General features: G+C 43.9%; 2 long non-coding RNA genes across 2 annotated transcripts; one reads left to right on the top strand and one right to left on the bottom strand.

Annotated features, from left to right (window-relative positions):
- Nucleotides 1-3,486: 3,486 nt before the first annotated feature.
- On the bottom strand, nucleotides 3,487-7,927 carry LOC146210310 (uncharacterized). Its single transcript, XR_014703524.1, has 4 exons — nucleotides 7,786-7,927; nucleotides 5,035-5,184; nucleotides 4,761-4,894; nucleotides 3,487-3,619 (listed from the first exon to the last, which is right to left on the bottom strand). It is a non-coding gene; the product is annotated as an uncharacterized LOC146210310 (long non-coding RNA).
- A 171-nt stretch (nucleotides 7,928-8,098) lies between these two features.
- Nucleotides 8,099-11,530, top strand: LOC146210309 (uncharacterized). Its single transcript, XR_014708802.1, has 2 exons — nucleotides 8,099-8,589; nucleotides 8,685-11,530. It is a non-coding gene; the product is annotated as an uncharacterized LOC146210309 (long non-coding RNA).
- The last annotated feature ends 4,045 nt before the right edge of the window (nucleotides 11,531-15,575 follow it).

Below are 15,575 nucleotides of genomic sequence, written 5' to 3'. Positions count from 1 at the left end.
GTCACCGAGGCGAGAACGAGTTTGTTCTGCCAGACCTCAGTTTAGAGGCGATAAAGGTAGGGATGTCTAGTATGTTGCATTTCGCGCAGCGGTAAGAGTGATGGTGTTGGTCGCACATTGTTGCAAGGCCTCTCTGACGGTGTCATAGTTTCTGTTCGTGCTAGACGGTGTCCACTCTGTCGGCAGGAAAAGCAAGCGTATCATGCATGTGATGCCGCGAGGGAGCTCGAAATCGGCTCAATTTCTGCGATCGCACTATGACAACTAGCTTTCAAGTGCCCTTATATCCATCAAAGAGTCTTTAGAGTTTCAAAATATGTTCATTTTACACACATTACGCATTCTCTTTCAATATTGTGTGAATTATGTACAAGACTTTTCTATTAAAATATCAGTTTGAACAGGAGATGATTTTTTTTGGTTATTGGTTGAAAAGACTTTGAAAATAAATGCCAATGACAAAAGTAGCTGTGCAAAATGTGTATATCACACATTTATGGCGTAGTCATTTATTGGATGCTTATAGTTTAGCTTCCTCTACTGTCTTCAAGCTGTTTAGCATTCTTCTTGACAGTGTTGCACGTTTTATTAGTGTAAAATAACCTTTATTCACACATAGCCCCAGCAATGCATTTGTTATGATTGCAGTTATTTTATTGTCACTAAGATTTTTGTCATTCAGCAGTCATTCTGGGCACTGAAGCCAAGTAAAATACACTATTCTCCTAGCAGCTGCTACAGCAGAGCAGCAGCTACAGCTTTGTTATATCTGATATATAAGCATTTTGTATACTGCACCATGCATACAGTACCTATTTGTATAGGTAGCTTCAATATGCAATGGAATGGCTTCTTTGGGCCTAGTAATTTATTCTCGAATGTACATGTCAATGTTGTATGGTCAATGTATATCAAGGTACATGTGCTTCTCTATATGCTGCCTCTTTTGCAGTAAAAACACTCGAGTGAAATGCTGCTGCCAAGAAATAAGTGTTTCTACTGAATATAAGTGGCAGTAAAAAAAAAAAAGATCTTTGTTGGTAGTATTTTCTGATTACAGTCAACATCATGAACATTTACTGCCTTGCAGTAATACTGCACTTTTCAGTTTAAGCATGTTTACACCACAGTGACGACAGCCAACTGTACCAGGCTGCAAGACGGTAGCAGAGAAGAGACAGCGAGCTGGGACTGGGATGGCTTGGCGCTGGTGTAATCAGCCATGACTTCAGTGGGTAGTTGCCGTCTTATGGGTAACCAAAATATGACATCCACTTAGGCCCATCTTTTGCTAATCTCAACAGCTTTCGAGCATGCTTTAGCACTCAATTGAAGATCCATACTAAGTAGCCCACAGCCAGAATCGTAAACATTCGCAGGAATGCTTACAACGTGTGCCAATGCTGTTTAGGCAAGCATCATTGTAGGGACAGCCTTGTAACTTGGTAGTGATGATTACCTGCATAACAGAAGCACCCCGATTTCTTAGGCAGCAAATAAATTTAAACACTATAAATATTTGTCTCCTATTGCTTTTGCCATGAACAAAATTTCACTGCAACATGCATTCTTTGGCATATAGCCCGTCTCAGCATATTCAGGAAATGTATCTCTTGCCGAAGCCGAAATCTAAGTCAGTCTCTCCCTGCAAGGCTTGCTTTCAAAAAAAAATAATAATAATAAGCCTTGCAGAGAAGCCGACTTACAACAAATGGTATTGCACACATCAATGCATATAATCAAGATCGTTCGATGACCAACACGGGTTTTTAGATCTTAATCAGGAAAAAGACGCAGGTGTTCAGCAGACCTTCGATCACCTTTCGGTGCACAGGAGTACCGCTATCAAACATTATGGTGTCGCAGCGCTGGCAGACAAAGACAAGACTAGCGACACACACAACTGCACTGAACTTACAACTTTATTTTGGACGCTTTTGATTCGCGCATATATAATTGACAGAAGGATGAAATGAAAAGAAGCAGGCGTTTTTACGGCGCATTCACAAACGCTAGACGAACGCGCCGTGGAGGAGGCGTTGGTCCGGCGGGGCAGCCAGGGTCACGAAATGCGCGTGTTCGCTTCGCAGATCTGAGATAAAGCAGGCACAATACAAGTTTACTATGATCTTCAGAACTCTTCGGCAAACACACGCAGTCAATAACAAAATCTACTCACTATTGTGATGTTCACAACGTGCGTAGTATTTCCGTATCCTTGACGGCAATCATCGTTCCGTCCGATGGCTTCCGCTACCGACGCACTGCGTGATGCAAACGATCTTACATTCCCTACGTACGTTGGAAGCACGGTATAATCGTGGTTGGAAGCCTCCGGTAGCAAAAAAATGCGGTGCGCTTGCCGCCGCGGTGACGACGCACTCGCCCGCAAGCCGCCGTTCATCGATGTTCGTCGGCAATCGTCGCGCAGTTACTACACTTTCTGCTTGTTCCCGAGTTGAACAGAGCCGGAGCAACTTGTCCGGCAAGTCAAACGCGTCCTCGTGCTTCATTCTTCGCTGTGGATCGCCGATACAATGCCTCAAAGCGGCGCATCGCAATTTACGCGGCCGCCATTTTCACTCTCAAACGTTTGAGACTGCTTCTGTCGCTCTCAAAAAAACGCTCTCAATTGGCGGCCATATTTAAGTGCCTAACGTCATCATTTCTTTCGTGTTCATGACGTCTGATGACGTCCACCGGTGACGCAGAACTGACCGGTCAGAACTGACCAATAGGACATAGGCCTTTGAGAGCGATTTTGAGAGCGATCCGTTTGAGAGCGGTGCGTAATACGGCCCCGGGACTCTCGGCTAATGGTGGCGCTTGCTGTTCGATGGGATCAGCAGGGCCGCTGTGAGCGTGGTCGCTCCGAGGAGCGAGGCGGTTCGGCGCGGCCTGCGAGGACAGTTCGGACGCGGTAAGAGAAATGTCACTCACCGCGACTGGCTTCTCAGTTGTCTCCTCCCAAGCAAAAAAAAGTGTGTGGTAAAAGGTAGGGCCGACCTTTCTCGCCGACCAAAAAGTGGCCGGCCGACCTTCGGCACCCGAATGAGGGCCGGCGTCGGGGATTGACACTGACCTAACGTCGGCCGATTTTCGGCAATCGACTACGGCCCTACCTTTTGGCCCGACGTGACCGACCCCTTACTGCACGTGGGCCGCCCATTTGCCAGCGTTACTGAATGGTCGGCCGCTCGTCTGCCCTAGCTAGTTTGCTGACGAAAGACCGTACGTCGGCCGGTCGCTTCCCGACGCCGGTTGGTGGCCCCTCGTGCATCGCCCCTCGTGCAGGTATTCATGCCATGCATTTAATATATCGTGGCCCATGCATATATAACGGGGTAGCACATACAAATGCATCAAGAAAAGCAATAGCTTTTCTGATGCCATGAAGAAACAAAAGCTGCAGTATTTGGTGAAAAATTTATTTGTGAACAGCGTTCAGAAAAAGCTCGCGATTTGCTTTTTAATAAGCGTGGATATATGACTGACTATAGAACACGCGTGTGCCACATATGGAAGATGGGCTTGAGGCTTGGTCTTCTTCTTTTGGCAGCCTGTCGATCACTTGATGTCTGCGACTGGTCGGATCTGCGGCAGGTTCCATCTTGGTCAGCTGTAGGAAGACAAGTGTTTTAATTAAATATTTCATTTTCGCCTAGACTTTTACATTGCAGGCAAATATAGGGTGGAAAGGTAGAATAAATAATGTCTGCTCCCTGCCACCAACTGCACTATCACATAAATATATTTTATGCGCCTGACTTTCATGCGACCCTACTGAAAACGCATTAGCGCAAAGCCGCAATAGGTAATCAGGATCTGTGAATCCGCGAAAGAGGCGTGATCACTTCGTTTTTCTGGAGTCATGATGTTGCAATTTGCAACCGTAGCGCACTCAAACCTTATCCTCCCGAAGCGCGTTCTTGCATGCTAATGCTGCAATTTAATCATTCTAGCAAAACCAAGTGTCCGCGCTTGTCATACAGCGCGTATGAGGGATTCCAAAGCGGCAGAACAAACAGTTTCCGCGATATTTACATGAAACCTACAATAAGTTTATTCCGTAGAATACAGCTTAATTTTCGCAAACTAAATGGAACTTTTACAGCAAAAGCGACCGGATATTTAACGATAAGTCATCTGATTTATTTTCGTTATTTAACAACCGAGCATTATTTTAAAAATTGTCTCATCAGCCGAGACGGCTATTTAGACAGCCCAACTCTTAGAAGCTTATAGAACCCGTTGTAAATTTTTAAAGCTTGAAACAAGTTAGCTGAACACCTCATGAGCATGTAAGCACCAGGAAATAATCCGCACGATGAAAATACAACTGCTTGCCCAGAAAGCAAGCGCACAGAGCAAAATCAATGTGAAACGGCTCAGATCTGTGTGCAGCACATATATAATTCCAAAATCCACAAAATGAACGCACTGGCTCACTTACCTTGCCAGCATACCGCATCACTCAATCATCAATTTTCACGTATATACATCATTACAGGAGCAAAATAATAATAATAATAATAATCATAATAATAATAATAATAAACACGGCATAAATCTTGTACTCAGTCCTGGCACGAGCTTGCTTGGCAGTAGCGATGATGCTAGTACAGCTTCTGATCGCTCCTATGGCGAGGGGTGCTGCAATATTTATATCAGTGATAGCATTTGACATTTAACTGGGCTGCATGCGTCCCATCGATGTGAGTCGGATAATCGAATTTTCCGAACAAAATCAGCGCTAATACCTGTCCGGCGAGTGCACCGCCATAAAGAAGTGAAAGGCCAGCGTTTTAGTGTAGAGGGGACCAAGGACTTCGGGCTTCGGCGAAACGAGCTTCCACTGTCGCAGCCAGTTTCCAGATCAGCTGATATCGCCTCCCTGCACGATCAGCGCAAGGCGCGCACACCAATTACAAAATATGCATTTACAGTAACAAGATGCGCATAAATCTCAAAACAATACATAATTAGTTGCAGTACATTATCGTATAGAAGAAAATAAGCGCTAATTTGACTTACCTGATCGGTATACATGTCAGTGCATGCACTTCGATATGAAGAAGTGAAAGACGGGCGTTTTGGGGCAGAGGAGATCGGACCTCAGACTGCAGCGAAAAGAGCTAATTCCACCGCCGCAGCATCGTTTCCAAGTCGGCTCAGCACATCTTCCTGCGCAATCAGAGCGAAATGCGCACACATCGATGATATATATATATAAAAAAAATGTACGTAGTAAGATGCGCATATATATACGCGCTCCAGAAACAGTTGCAGTATATTGTGTTGGATTGTGATCTCACACAAGCTGTTAATATTCCAACGAGAGTACAGGGCACATCATCCTCAGTATTAGATCTGATTTTCCACAGCCGATCACTTAGTGATGTTAGTGTTGAAGTAGCAGATGGCATCTCCGATCACAAGTTAGTATTGTTTACATGCAACATGCGTATAGCTAATTGCCCACCAGTTCGGTGCAGGAAGACCGTTAGGGATTTTACCAGGGCTAACGATGAATCTGTTCTTGATTACCTCGAAATGGCCCTAGATAACTTTTCTGAGGGCGATGTGAATGACCTATGGAACAAATTTAAGTCCCATTGCCATTTTTGCATAGATAACTTCATCCCAAGTAAAACTAAAACTGTTCGCCGAAAAACTCCGTGGATTACCCGCGAAATAATTCATTTAATTCGCAAAGTCAAACGGCTTAGAAAACGCAAGGCTAGTAATTGTGTACTTCAAAACCTAAGGCGTGCATTGGCAGAAAAACTTCGTGTCAGCAAACAATATTTTTATTCCAATACATTAGCTGAATTCATCAAAAGTAACCCTGCCAAATTTTGGCGCCACCTTAATCATGAAGGACGCAGAACCGTCGATCGTGTCAAGGTCGGCGAAAACGTTGTTCGCGACAGGTCACAAATAGCCAAGGAGTTCAATCATTTCTTTCAGTCAGTTTTTTCGAATCCCCGTCCCCACCCTAGTTCTTACAATAACACGACCAGCGTTAGCCCGGAATTCATAACATATGAAGGAATTTTTTCAATGCTTCTCAATTTGAAGCCAAAATCGTCTTGTGGCCCTGATGGCATCCCAAACGTATTCCTGCGACGTTACGCTGAATCACTAGCACACTTTCTTGTTATTATATTTCGTTCATCACTTTCTACTGGCGATGTTCCATCTGACTGGAGGCTTGCCCGTGTTGTGCCTGTTTTCAAGAAAGGCAACCGCGATCAGTTAACTAACTACCGCCCGATATCTCTCACCAGCACTGCATGCAAACTTATGGAACATATTATTTCGAACTACATATCTGACTTCCTAGATAAGAACAACGTTCTCTCCCCATTTCAGCATGGTTTTCGCAAAGGGTTGTCGACAACTACTCAACTGGTTTCCACAATACATTCCTTTTCTTCGGTACTCGATAATGCTGGCCAAATTGATGTAATATTTCTCGATTTTAGTAAAGCATTCGACATGGTTACGCATTCCGGTCTATTATATAAACTTGACGAGCTGGGTATACCTCAAACTGTGCTTAATTGGATTTCATCATATCTAGACATGCGCCAGCAGTTTGTCGATTTTGAAGGCCATTATTCAGACTGCCTTTCCGTAACCTCCGGTGTTCCGCAAGGAAGCGTGATAGGTCCTCTTCTTTTTTTAATTTATGTGAATGACTTGACTGCCTCTATCCATGAAAGTGTGAATATTCGTTTATTTGCGGACGACTGCCTGCTCTTCAGGGCTATTAATAATACAAGTGATCAAGTGGTTTTAAATAAAAGCATTAACGCTGTTTCTGACTGGTGTGAAAAGTGGGATATGAAACTTAACGTCAATAAAACCGTGTTCATGCGCATCACGAACAAAAAATCGTACCATTCTTACCGATACACTATCAAAGACACCCTTATAACTGAAACCGACAGCTTCAAATATTTAGGAGTTACAATTAACAATCACTTGAACTGGTCCCCCCATATCCAGAACATCTGTTCATCTGCCCGTCGCAAACTAGGCCAACTGAGACATAGGCTCAAGCACTGCACCTCCGATGTAAAGCGTCTAGCATACAATTGTTTAGTCCGTTCCAAGCTAGAATATGCCTGCGAAGTCTGGGATCCTTATACAAAGCAGGATATTAATAAGTTAGAGCAAGTACAAAGATCAGCAGTACGCTTCATATATAACCGCTTCCGCAGACATGATTCACCATCACAGTTGATAAGATTAAATGAAATCGAATCATTAGCATCTCGGAGAAGGCTAGCAAGAATAAAATTGCTCTTCAACATCTATTATCGCACGCTCCGTATGAATCCTTCGTTGTATTTTCAACCCTCATCGTCCAGAGTTACGAGGCGTCATCATCCTCATAAACTAACTCCTGTATTTGCCGGCACAAACCAATTCAAATATTCATTTTTCCCAAGGACTTTAACCGAGTGGAATGGATTGCCTTCGCATGTGTTTGAAGGTCCAAATGTCCTCTCCGCAATTCAACAATTTTTGAAGCAATAACGTCTATTTTTTGTAATATATCAAAATGTGTTCTTGTTCTTTCCTTCTGCTCTCTTCTTTCCACGGAAAAATGTACTGTACATAGGTGTGTATAACGATGCTCGATTGTGCCCCGTTCCTGCCAGGGCCTTTTATGGCCTGCAGTATTGTATAAATAAATAAATAAATAAATAAATAAATAAATAAATAAATAAATAAATTGTCGTATCGAACAAAATATGTGCTAATTGGACTTACCTGATCGGTATAGTGAGTGTCCCTCCATATTAAAAGGCGAGCATTTTGGGGCAGGAGATACCCAAGGACCCAGACTGCAGCAAAATGAGTCAATTCTGCCACCGCAGCCAGCCACAGCCTTGTTTCCAAACGGCTCAGTAAGTCTTCCTGCGCGATCAGCGCCCACACCAATTATATATATATATATATATATATATATATATATATATATATATATATATATATATATATATATATATATATATATATATATATGTATATAAAGATGCAAGGAGTATATAACAAGATGAGCATATGCTTCAAAACAATACATTATTCGAAGTGTCTAAAGGTACGTCCGACGGATCCATTCGATTCTCGTAAAGATACGGCGGACGTCGATATACAGGCTCATGGCTATATACACGTCGAACGCGGCCCCATTCCGCTTGCTACGCGTGAATGGATCTCATCCTCTATGATATCAGCTAGCCGCGACTCTCGATGAGGTGCTACGAAGAGTGCATCCGTTCTAACATAGATCACGGTCTTCACTTAGGGTTGTGTACGGCAAACATCGCTGTCAAGCACATAGCTGCAGGCGATATGCTACGTACTGCACCAGCTCCACCAGCTGGCATCGAGATACGCACATTCACGAGCAGCTTTCGCTTCGCACTAAACTATCACCTCGATCTGCCCGTAATGCGAGCGAGCTATTCCTAGCATTTACGCTGTCTTAGGTCCTGCATCGACCTCTGAAGATCTAGCGCCGGCACAACACACACACACCTCGTCGTGCAGCTGAACATTCGGCAGTCCAAAGTATGTATGTGAAATGGCATTATGCTCGTTCCTCACATGCAGACCGAGGAAACAGGATGTTTTTAGCTAAATTCTTCGTTTAAATTCTACCTCAGAGCCGTGGCAGAAGACATGCCGAATCTACTAGAGGCCTGCACATCGACTCGTCGAGGCGAAGACCTACTGCACCGCACCGCAAGAGTGCACAACCGGAAAGCCGGAAGCGCGAATGATCCGAATTCCCTGTTAACAGCAATGTTCTTTGGTATTTAGGGGAAGACTAGACTAAAGTGCTTAGCCTGCATCTTTTTCTTGTCGTTGAATTTTGCGTACATGTAGTTTAAACCCCCGCATGCTCGAGGTTAGCATGACCCGACTGAACGGCCGCGCAGCTTTGAAACGATCGGGATCGATATGCATGCATCGGCGGACTTGGGTACGCGTTAAAAAATGTGCGCTGCACATTTCGTTGCAGAAGCTGACTCTTGGAATTTTGCAGAGTGCGCCACGCAAGTGATCGTTGCTACAACCACGCATCCATGTTCCAGCGGCTGGCCTACCCCGAGGCGCATAAATGTTCAACCGTGGACGTATCAATGATCGAAGAGAGGACAGATTTTCACAATATTGGGCGCGAAATCGATAGCTACCAGTGCTCAGTGTTAGAGAAATTCTGCCTTGATCATGCGCAATTCAGTGTTTCGGGTGTGGTCAGTAGCTATATAAGTTTGAACAGTTCGCCTTTCAAGTCAGCGGCGCCAGCGATGGATCGGCGGAGCGATTTTCCACGCTACACCGCTGTCTTGCTAGAAAGCCTATCTAGGCGGCGTTTGACATTCACCTGCTTTTTGTTGGCCCCGTAATTGAAAGCAACGCCTTCAGAAACGCGTTAAATGTTCAAAAATGTATTCTCTTCAACAGTTTCACTCCAGGCTGTCAAAGCAGGCGGACGTTGATAAAACAGTTGAGCACTCCAGTCTTTAGAAATCTGTACAATCACCTTCAGTTTGTAAAATTATTGGAATACTAGGTCACTTTCCGATCGCTGGGACATAGACCCTCATGACAGCGCTGTCACGTGAATAAGGACCACACCAGGCCGAAAGCTTGTCTCATATAACATAGCTAACCAAGGTATACCTTACAGCATTGTGTTGATTTTTATGGTGCCTAAGCGACTAATGCTGCCATGCACCAAGAACAAGATTTAATGTATTTATTTTGTGTGTAATGACTAAAATGTTCTTTAGGATGTAGCTTGTTTAGGAACATTTTAGGAAACCAAAAATGCAGGAAATTTGCACGTCTCTCCTAGGATCATGCTGGGATGGAAATGGATCTGTTGGAAATTGTACAAAATGTTTCCTCTTTTCTCGACTCTGGCGCATGTGTAAGATATGGTTTATTGTTAGTTCATCTCCACACTCCTTGCATATTGGTTTGTCCTCTTTCATAAGTATGAAGCTGTGTGTGAGGTTTGGGTATGTGTTTTGTGAAGATGACCTAAAATGTCCTCCATGTTGTGTTTTTGATTACTGCATGATTTCCATTCCTTAATGACAGGTTTGACAAGTATAGTTTGTAGTTTATTTCAATGTTTCAAAAATCCTGCCATTTCACTCTCACTTTTCTTTGTACAAGCTTCTTGGTATCTTCATGCAGCATATTCACCCTCTGTAATTTAGCATTGCGTCAAGGTAACCTGGTTATTTCTTTTCATCACCTTTCAAGACTACTGTCCCGATTTCATAAAGTTGCTGACAACAGGAACTCCTTGGAAGTCATAGAAATAAATGAGATCCACAATCATGAGCTATCTAGGGTATGCATATACATGTCCATCGCTCAGTGGAATGGCGTCAGTACGCTGTTAGAACAGGTCTTGAGATAACAACAACCATTGTCTGAGGTGGTCCTTTAATGGGCATTGAAATGCTATGTAACTACAGGTACTGATAGAACTCTTGATCATGTTATGTGATGATGCGATCCTTGCATGAATATAGGTATACATTTCAGAATCTGCAGTGCACCACTTGACCATTTGCCACCAGTTTGTGTGAAAATGTATTTTTCATGCATGTTAACCAGTGTTTAACAGATGACCCCTGTGCACAAGCCAAAAGTGCCACGAGCCAAATGTCACGAGGCCACACAACATGGCAGGAGCTGTTAAGCCAAGCTTACAAAGTTATATTTGAAATATTTCAGCTTCAACGTTTCAGCTCCAATTAAGAAAGGTTGAGGCTTACAGAGGTCTATGCCAGGTTGTCTATCACCTAACAGGGCAGCCTACAACCGTATGCTAATGAGTATATCTGAGATAACAGAGACATGAATTAAGGAATTAGTAGTAATGTTTGTAGCAAAGGGCATGTAAATTAATGAGAATCCACAGTGGGATCTGCAGACAAGAACCATTAACGCTGGCACACCATACCCTTACAGGTGGAGATTAGGAGTCTCCCTAATTTTTTGTCTGCTCAAACAAAGCTTGTCATTTCCTTCGTTCTTCCAGATGAGGAAGATGTGAAAATGATAGCATCTAAAATGCCAGAGACCATCGTTAACAAGGATGCTGATCCCAACAGCATAAAAAGGAATTTCAGAAAAGATGGGTGACTAGTAATGCTGGCAACAGTTGAAACTAAGTGGAAAGGCATGAGATTGAAATGCAACATATGCAGAGATGTTGCGAGACGACCAGGCTGTGGTGTGCGACATCTGTCTTCGTTAGTTCCATCAAGTGATTGGCCAAAGCAGATGGGGCTTGTGGTTTTGTGATAAGCGCAGTGTAGTAGCATAGATGCAACCTTGCCCATTAATAATTCGAGTGGAGTAAGTGCATTGTTTTGTTTTGTTCATGGTTTCCATGAAAACATTATGAGAAATTTTTTCCTAGAGAATGTTTGCTGAAATGTGAATATAATGTGCAATAAAACTAGTGTTTTCTTGCTGTTTACTTTTCCTTGTATACATTAGTTCTGTGAAGAAAACCACAGGCTAGAAATAAATGTAATGGCATGCATTTTGATACTTGGCCCCGTTGTGCTGGCTCAGTAGTTAGAGTGCTTGGCTGCTGAACCCAAAGATGCAGATTTGGTTCCAGCCACAGCAGGGACATTTTAATAGAGGCGAAACAATAGGCCGTCATGCACCGTGCGGTGTCAGTGCATGTAAAAGAGCCCCAGATGGTCGAAATTATACCGGAGCCCTCAACTATTGTGTTCCTCATAGCCGTAGTTATTTTGGGATGCTAAACCAGATATATATCACATCATACTCTGAGTAAGATGCTATTCATGGTCAGTTAATCATACACTAAATGATCAATTTTTTTTCTGCATGGTACAGCAGCTGTTGTACAATTTTACTTTAGCCTTCATGAAGAATATCACACTGGCTCCACATGGCCTTCTGTTGACCCTTGATATGCGTCACAATCACACACCCGAGTATGTATTTGTCTAAAGGCACCTATGCATGCAAGGAGGGGACCGTTACTTTCTACTTGTCAGAACTGAAATGCATGATCCACATCATTTCTGTAATTCAACTGCTTGCTATTTGAACTGTCCAGCATTGATGCAAGTTTCAAAGAACTGCAATTAGCAAATTAATCTAAGCAGCAAACCATGCCAAGAACTGCTTCGGTTTCATCTTTAGCAACTGTTTGGGAACTAAAATTAGCCAAATGTTGCAAAACATAGATGAGGGGTTACAAAATCTAAAAAACAATGCAGCCTACCTGTGGCATGTAGGGTTTCACATCCTAAAGTGACATATGTAGCTATGAAGAATACCGTAGTGGAGAGCTCGAGACTAATTTGACTGCCTGGGCTTTGTACTTTGAATTGACATCTTGCAGAAAACAGAAGCATTTGCATTTCACCTGCACCAAAGTGCGACTGCCATCACTGGTATTAAACATCACGACCTTGGGGCAAGTAGCCTAACGTGCCACTAAGATGTCGCAGCGTGTACGTACTTACATGCTATACATGTCAACCTTTCTAGCATTAAAGCTGTCACATGCATGGCAGATATTCATGTTCAGCTTTGGACTGACAAGTTTAAAAGTGTACTATTTGTGTTTGTCTAGCATGAAAAACAAAGGAAACTAAGGAAAAACGAAAAAAAAAATGAACATAATATGTTGAAAAAGCATTAGTCATTAACACATAAAGCATATTCGTTCCTTTATTAATGATAAAGTGGCCTTCAACAATAGTACAAAGCCTGAACATTTAGAAAGGTGCTGTGCCAGGCAGCTATTTTACAGAAACCTGAACCATTTCACCTGTAGTAATACGCATCCCGGCGGTGTGGGCTGGGCACTTATTTTTCGGTCCACTCCAACATGCGAAAACTGCATCATGTGCATTCCCATTTTCCGAGTTTTGAGCTCTGTAGTACAGGCTAACAAATTGTCGATGACTTATTTTCGTCTGATTGTTGCACAGCGCGTGTAAATAAATTACCACTGCACCTAATAAACACTGACATGCACGTGCAACATCGCCGATCATAAACGGACACACTGATGTCCGTCCGGACATCGGCGCACTCATCACAGCACTCTTCGTAGTCTCACACAGCACTCTAGTAGGACGTAATCCGTAATCACAGCATCTCACGGTAAGCACAAACCACACCTCCAGTTGTACAACAAACACGAATGACGCGATGCTTGGGCTAGAGACACGCCGGCGGTGCCCAGCTTTTTCAGCGCCGCTTGTACTACGTAGAACTTGCAGCACCAAACCTCAATGCGAGCAGAAAGCGATGCGTTACGTGACGCATCTCATCACAGATGGAAGTGAGGAAACTTTGAAGAATCAAAACTACATAATTACATAACGACCGTCGTAGACGTTAATTCACATAATAACGAGGACCAAATGAGCGGGCGTGCGGGCGCGGGCTGGCCGTCAACACCGCGATTACATGCGCTTGCGCTCTGGTCGTGCTTGCCACCCTGCCGCGGTCCAACTCACGTAAACCTATCATCATGCCATCACGTAGTATATCACCCATTCTAGGCACTATTCTTGCCACTGTACTATTCTTTGTAATTTCACATTTCACGCATGCAGTATGTAGTACATACTTCTTACACCTCGCACGTACACCTCATACCAACTTCGATTTGGCTACATATGGCTACCATGTTGCTACAACCACATCTGAGTCCGGCTTTCCCGACGGATCCCAAGACCCATATCGGAGAAAAATGCGTTGGGTCCGTCGGAAGAACCCTACCGATCGGGTCCGTCCGCCGTACCTCTGAAAAATATTTCCCGGATCCGTCGGACGGATCCCGAAGAAAAACGCACCGGGTCCGTCGGACGTACCTTTAAGACCATTGATCGGGTCCGTCCGACGTACCTTTAGCCACAGCCTACATTATTATGTTCAGTATAATATTGAATCGAGCAAAAAGCTCCTCTGATCAAGACCGAAAGATCATGTACTTACGCATGTTTTGGTGAACTTCGGCACGAAGAATCTGTACAGAGCGGCTGCAATCATCAGCTGCATATATGGGCTGTTCTTTTCAAACGCTGACTGCTGCAGGAGGTTGAGACAGACTGAATTTGCGCGAAAAAAGCGGACGATAAATTTAGGAAGTAGGCATCGCGCCCACACGGAGGCTGGCCGTCGACTGAGTGGCGCCGCGCATCTTAGCTCGCGCGGGATGTGTTTTCCCGCCATTTGGCCACGTGACCTCAAGAAGGGGGAGGGGGGGAGGGAAGCTGGAAAAGCAGCGAAAATCTCTCTGTGTGCGGTGCATGCAATTCTTTTTTTTTTTGTTTTTTTTTTTGTTTTTGTTTTCGCCGCTATTTGTCTCCGCTTCGGCATTCCTGTCGCCCCCGCGGTAGGGTGCCTGGATGCCTTTCGCCTCCCCGTGGTTCTTTCCGCTTTGCCGCAGGGAGAGGAGATGGACCGATGGGGCCCCGGCAGCGGGTCCCGCGCAGCAAGAAGCAGTTTTCTTTCTTCTTCACGCCCCCTCACCCCCCCCCCCTCCCCCCTCTCTCGTCGTTCAAGAAGCGTCGAGGTCGTTTCTTTTCTTTTCTTTTTTCTACGGCTTCTGCAGAGCCCTCGTCTTGATACCAGCGGCTGTAGTTCTTTGCATGAAAAAATATGGCTTGGAGCGAATGCATGTAATGTTCTTTTAACCGAATATCTTCCACACAAACCAAGTGTGGGGCAGTAGAATACCTGCAGCTTCATTTAGCCAAAATAGCAAGACCTAGCTACGTGTATAGCGTTCAGCAACTTTATCGGAACCGTCTTGGAAAATTTTCCAAGAGAGTTAAGTTTCAGAACACTGTATATTATGAGTGCTTTTGCAGAGATTACATAGTCCATGCGGATTTATACTTCCCAAAGCAGTACGTGGGTTATTTAGAGCCCCTCGGGCTGTCATATTAATTGCAAACCACATTTCCGTTTTCGCGTTTGGTTTCCATCATAATGCAGCTTCTGCAGCTCGACTAAAGCCCGTGACCTCGAGCTCAAGCTGGTAAATACCGATTGAACCACATAGTAACTGCTGCAAGTTTCTGACAAAAATATATTTTGTCCATTTGTTCTAGGGATGCATGAAAAGCAGTAGAAGGTCGCAGGGCAAAGTGCACCGGATCCGGATGAAAGCTCATAAAAGCTCACCGCCTCTTTTCTTGACCCCGTACGAAAGGTAAACTCACGGAGGCTGCGAAACGAATTTAAGGGCGTTTAGGATTGATAGGTTTCGAGGGCACTGGCAAAAGTAATTGACGGTTAACATGTAAACCTTAAAGGCACGTGATCTCTTCGGTTTACCGTGGGTTTGCTTAGGGTTATGTTGTAGGTTAACTTTATGATGAGGTTGTTTAAATTCAGAGGTTACCATTTAACCATAAAAAAATGAACAATTACATTCCTAGGCTCATAGCAGTTTACCGCGCAAATCTTAGGCACTTAATACTAAGTATGCTTCAAACAGACAATCAGCGCCTACCAGT

The sequence above is a fragment of the Amblyomma maculatum genome, chromosome 1, assembly GCF_055883805.1.
Source record: "Amblyomma maculatum isolate TAMU_Amacu chromosome 1, ASM5588380v1, whole genome shotgun sequence".
NCBI classification, from domain to species: Eukaryota; Metazoa; Arthropoda; class Arachnida; order Ixodida; family Ixodidae; genus Amblyomma; species Amblyomma maculatum.
This window is presented reverse-complemented; position numbering and strand designations above follow the sequence as displayed.